This window comes from Salvelinus namaycush, chromosome 16, assembly GCF_016432855.1.
Source record: "Salvelinus namaycush isolate Seneca chromosome 16, SaNama_1.0, whole genome shotgun sequence".
NCBI lineage: Eukaryota > Metazoa > Chordata > Actinopteri > Salmoniformes > Salmonidae > Salvelinus > Salvelinus namaycush.
This window is the reverse complement of record NC_052322.1, coordinates 13,468,091-13,474,243: the sequence shown is the minus strand read 5'-3', so window position 1 is coordinate 13,474,243 and position 6,153 is coordinate 13,468,091.

The window sequence follows — 6,153 nt, the reverse complement described above, 5'->3', positions numbered from 1 at the left end:
TTTCAGATATTATGCGAGGAGTCACGTAGCGTAGGCCGAGCCGAGTGTTTCCTTGGTCTGCTTGTGTCAGCTTTGTGAAGTAAGTCCAGTTTCGTCCTGTCCAGACCAGAGATGTCATGGGGGTCATGGAACTGTCCTCCAGGGTCAAGACCACTGTGTCCTTTGAGCTTTGTTGTTACATTCCCTGTTGATTCTGTGGCCAATCAATGTTGGTCGCTGATAAATATTCTAAAAGGCTGGGTGAGCTTTCTTGAGGCCCTTTGCTCCACTTTAGTAGGAGCTAAAAGGAATAAATAAAGTTACTTTGAGAGAGAAAACATTCAAAGGGTGAGTTAAGTTATACTCTGAACATACGTGATTAATTTGTAGTGTTTTGTAAGTGAAACCAGAGCTGTTTGGGAGCCGTGCACCAGGGGACCTAAAGTGATGGATGAAGAAGGAGGAATGGAGGAGGAGATGTAGGGTGGAGGAGAGGTATTGAGAAAGGGATGGAGTAGGAGATGAGGTGCAGGGGAGAGCAGAGGGAGGGACTGGGCACAGGAGCAACAGATGGGGTGTAATTTGGAGCTCAGCTCGGGTTGTAAACTTTCTGTTGGGAACATCTGTCCGTCTGTCCATCTGCCACCCAATTTCACAACACTGTTTACATACAGGAGAACACTAGTTTGTTTGTTTAGTAGAGACTCCTCAATTAGAGGGGAAGTAGTAACTTTAAAACTCAGTTGTAAAGACTAGCGATCATACAATAACTGAATCGACTGTTGTGGAAACCCACTGGGCACACCAAGTCATTTCATCATGGATAATTGGGTAATATTTGGTTGAGACCATGGTTGATCAATGAGATTACACCCTTTATTAAACCCACTCAAAAAGCCTGCCAAATGTTAGTTGAATTTCCACTGTGTTATCACGATGCTTTCAACCATCTAAAAGTACAACCAAAGTTCAACTGCGAATACAATGTCAGATATTGTGTGCTTCGTTCAATAGCAGAACCAAATGACCTGGATTGCAGTTGAGATTACATTACAAGTACATGGTGCAAGTGATCAATGCTGCTCGATTGTGAAGATCTCCACAGACCTGAGACAAACTATGTATGCTATCTTGAACATGCAAACGTTATATGATGACATACGAAGACATTTATAGTTACAGTAAACAAAACATTTGGCCACGGATGTGCTACTCGTTTTAAGGTTGAATAAATACTGTTACATTAGTTTGTAAATTAGTCTTAACGTTAGGCTATTTACTGTCTTACTAAAGTAATATTGAATTGTGTTTCTTGACAAGGCAACCAAATATCAACATTTAAAGGAGATGTATCTACGGCTTGTATAGTTCCATCTGAGCCACTGGTTCAATCCTATTCTTTAACTTTTATTTTCGGTTTAGATGGAGATGTGAATCCACCAGATAATTTGTTAACTTGTCGATAAGTTAATAGGTTATTTATTCTATTTTAAAAGTGATATTGAATTGTGTTTGGTTGTCTACACAACCAATTATCAGCATTTGAAGGAGATGTATCTTCTGCTTGGACAGTTCCATCTGTGCCACTGACTTAGTCTGGCTTCAATTCCAGTATTTAATTCCAGTTTCCTTCTACAAATGAATAGTTAATAGGGTGGATTCACCTCTCCATCTCAACCAAAAATCTAAGTTAACCTTGTTGTAGTCTTAGCATTCTGTTTACTCCCCTTGACCAGCCTTCACTAAACCCCTCAAATAAAGCAGCTTAATTGAATTTTAAACCCCAAATCTATTTTGCATGAAGAAACAACCTTTCATTCATCACAAGCTTTGTGAATATCTGGGTTTTCCCTCTTCACAATGCAGAAAGACTGCATTTAATCAGTGAGCACCACTCGTTTTTATTACAACACACCTGTCATAATTGTTTTCTTTACTAAAGTAGAGGTTTATTATTATTATTATTATTATCATTATTGCTAAAGGTACTGCATGGTGTAAACATACCTTTTTTAGGAAGGGATAGCACTTGTATAGCCTAAGAAAGTAGCAGAAATGTGCAGAAATTAGTTTTTAATGCATTTTATTGAAGGGAAACAATAACAGTCTTGAACTTTTTTGGCTACATAGTGATATATTCTTATATACTGTACAATGAGGAATTCAACTACAAAAAACTAGTCTTCTCCCATTTTTTTAACCATTGCCCCCACCCACAAGGTGTATAAACAACAACAATAAATAATAATAAAATAAGATAATAGATACAAAACAAAAACGTGAAGAACATAAATCAATCAACTCTAATTAGCACATGTATGACAGTATGCAAGTGTGTGTGCATGGACTTTTCAGATGTATTTCTCACATATGCAGCACATAGTATTTGTTTTAAAGTCCTTCTTTGCGGGCATAATTGGCATCTCCTCCTCTTGCCTGCCCCAGCTCCAGCCTCAGGTGGATCAGGACAAGATTCAGCCCCTGAACAGCTTTCACAAGCGCTGCAGAGGCTGCTGTGCCGGGGAGGCGCTCCCTTCTTTGAATGTGTGGGGTTACAAGAGCCTTTCCCAGCTGCTCCAGGAACACCCTCCTCTTGTTCCGCTTATCAGGCATCTAGGTAGGGTTGATCTTGTTCCATATCATGAAGTCATTGTATGAGGACACATCAATGATGTTATGGAAGATGACCAGGGGCCAGTGGGCAGTCATCCTCCTACAGCTGTAAGTTCCGATCACCTTGTCCAGGTTGTCCACGCCTCCTTTGTTGTGGTTGTAGTCCAGGATGATGGCTGGCTTCCTGTCCTCACGATCACTGATCTCAGCCGTTTGTGCAGTGTGCTCAGGAGGACCACATTCTTGTTCCTCTTTGGGAGGTAAGAAACTAGAGTGGAGTTCATAAGATGTGAAGAAATTGTCACACGTGACATTGTGCTCCCTCAGTCCATCTGTCACATCAAGCACAACCCGCATTCTCTGGTTCTTCTCCAGGCCTCCACTGGTCAGCTTCCCTGTGTAGACTTGCATCTTCCAAGCGTAGCTGGATTGTGCGTCACAGGCCACCCATCTCTTGATGTAATACTTTGCTGGCTTGCTGGGCATATACTGCCGGAAAGGACAGCGACCTTTTGACAAAAGAGATTACTATCAGTAATTAGTATCATTGTCACAGAAAACAATCACATGAATCAATGATATAACAGCAATACATAATAAAATGAACAGTGAAAATCACTTACATTACAGATTTGAAAATAAAAATTTACCTCTAATGGAATCAGTTGCTCATCCACTGTTACTTCAGGCCCAGGGTTGTAGAGGTATGGCAGATGCTCCACCCACTTCTCCCAGACCTCTCTTATGGCCGTCAGTTTGTCTCTCACACGTCTTGCAGGTTTTGACTCACGCATTCTTGAGAAAGTGTGAAAGACTTTCAGTGGCATCGTGGCACGGAAAATCGCCCTTCCACTCTCTGCATCCCAGAGACTACATGCAGCTTCGCTTCGGGACCTATACACACCCGCTAAGATTAGCAGCCCTATGTAGGCACGCAGGTCAATATCATTTATCCTTTTCCAGTTGTCACCATATTTACGGAAACCCTCCAAATTTGTCATCTCCAGGATGATTTTTTCCGATGGCTGGTGTGATGAACATGTAGAATGTTGAGGCGATGTCCTGGGCATGGGCAACTGCATGTCTTGTGGGCTCTGGGGTCCATTATGACATTTTGTGCTGCCATCCTGCCCTGGTTGTCATATGGTGACAAGGACCATGTTATGTTGCTGTTCTTTGACAAAAATGTCTCTCTTTCAGCTTGGGGGATTTCTTCTTCATCTGAAGATGATGCATCCTGCTCTGGTTTGTATTCTTCCCCTTCTTCTTCAGATACCTCCTCCTCTTCTAAATCATTGTTCTGTTGTTCCTCTTGACCTGTTGGGAACTGAAACTTGCACTCATGGCTTCAGCAAAGAGAGAACTGAGGGGACTGTCATCTGCAGCACCTTTATAGACCCTGACTGCATTCCCCATTAGTAAACAATGCTTTCAATAAATGTTTACTTTGTCTGAAATGTTGTTTATTTTGTCTGAAATGGTTTTTATTTTGTCTGTGAACTTGAGTTATGCATGGGGTCGTGGGGTTGTGGGGTCGTGGAGGGGAGATGCTGCACATGCTGCACAAGAAAGTCTTAGTTTTGTCTGAGTTCAATCATTAGCACACATAATCTCCATTTCTCATTGTGTGTGTGTGTGTGTCTTTGTGGTTTTTGTGGTGTGTAAATTATTTTATAACTGCCGGGTCAAAAATGACCCTAAGACAATCTTTGTACTCTGGTGGTGTACAGCTTTCATGGAAATATGAACAAAGGCGATGTTTCACTTTTTTCTAATGTTGGGGTCCCTCTAGAAAAAGTCATACAATTTTAAGTTGAAAAAATATAATTTAGGGGTTTTCTCTGCTGTTAAACAGAGTGGCGGGTCATTTTTTACCCTTAAGACAACACAAGGGTTAAATAATAGGACCACATCAAATCAAGCCAAACTTTAAATGCACTTGAAATAAAGTTTGATTTAATTTAGTCCTATTCTTTAAAAACTTAGATTTTTCGTTGAGATGGAGACGTGAATCCAACATATCAATTATTAATTTGTAGACAAACCGCACAGATGAAACTATCCAAGCAGAAGATACAATACATCTCCTTCAAATGTTGATATTTGGTTGTGTTGACAACCAAACACAATTCAATATCACTAAATATGTTTACATTTGAAATCAACCAAAGCTTGAAACCCTATGCCTAGTTTAGTGTCTATTTTTAGTTGAACCCTGGGTTAAATTGAAACAACAGCTGTTGTAAATGCTATACAGGCCTAAATAGTCTCATTGATGATATATGAATCATAAAGTATGGTCACATTTCATTTGCTCTGTTAAATTTACCCTTTGGAATTACTTTGACAGCAAGAGTGAATCTATTTCATTTTTAAGTGGTCTCTCAGCAATCATTCTCACAACAGCACATTGGTAATAGCCAGTGACAAATATCATAGGTAAGCGGGGTTGGTTGTGGTTAAAACCCTGGGTAAGACACCAAAGGGTAGCTGTAGATAGATACATTCTCCAGTAGGAGGTGCTGACCAGCCTATAGTTTTTTTCTGATAGTGGATACAATGTTGAAGATCTGACATTGTTTTAAAGGTTTGCTATGTTGAAATGGTTACCATGATGACATAATCCTGTGGTTGAAATTTCATCCTCAAAACAACAGTTGATGACTTTTTTCAAATCCAATGTATTTTCTATGTATGAGTCCATGTCACAATATGTTGACAAATTACGTTGAAACAATGTTGATTCAACCAGTTTGTGCCCAGTGGGAAGTGCTTTTCTGTCCATATATATTTTTTTAAGTCATTCACTACGAAGTTGCATTTTGCCTATTAGAATTGGTTGTGAATATAGCCAAATGATTGGGAATACACAGACATAGTTTCCTTGAACCGAAAATTCACATCAATTCCACTGTAAGCGGTTACAGTGGAATTGATGTGAATTTTCGGAGATAAGCTCACATCTGTTAAACAGATCACAACAGTCATCGTCTCTCGCCGTTTTCTGAACCACCGAATGAATAGCTGGATTGGCATCATAATTTAAATTGATAATTTAAACCATGATTAAGGTTACGTTATATATTATGTAAGATCTCTATGATCTATACCAGGGGTTCTCAACTCTTACCCTATGAGGTCCAGAGCCTGCTGGTTTTCTGTTCTACCTGATAATTCATTGTGCAGTCATTAATTAATAGTTCCTGGTGTCCCAGGTCTAAATCAGTGGAACTGGCTTCGAGGTCCAGAGTCGAGTTTGAGGGATCTATGCATTTATTCAAATTCCTAACTTCTCTCACCTATGGGCAATAAGTACTGGTTGAGCAATACTGACATCTAGTTGTATGGACAGGTAACTGTGGTGAGTGCCACGGCTCAAATGAGCAACCAGAGCCATACCCTAAAATAGTGTATAAGAGATCATACAAAAGTTTTTGCTGTCACTCTTATGTGGATGATGTTCAAAATATGTGTTAATAAGGAGCAGACAGACGCTGCACTTGATGAATTTATGAAATTGCTTCTTCCGATTATTGATAAACATGCAGCTGTTACAACTGT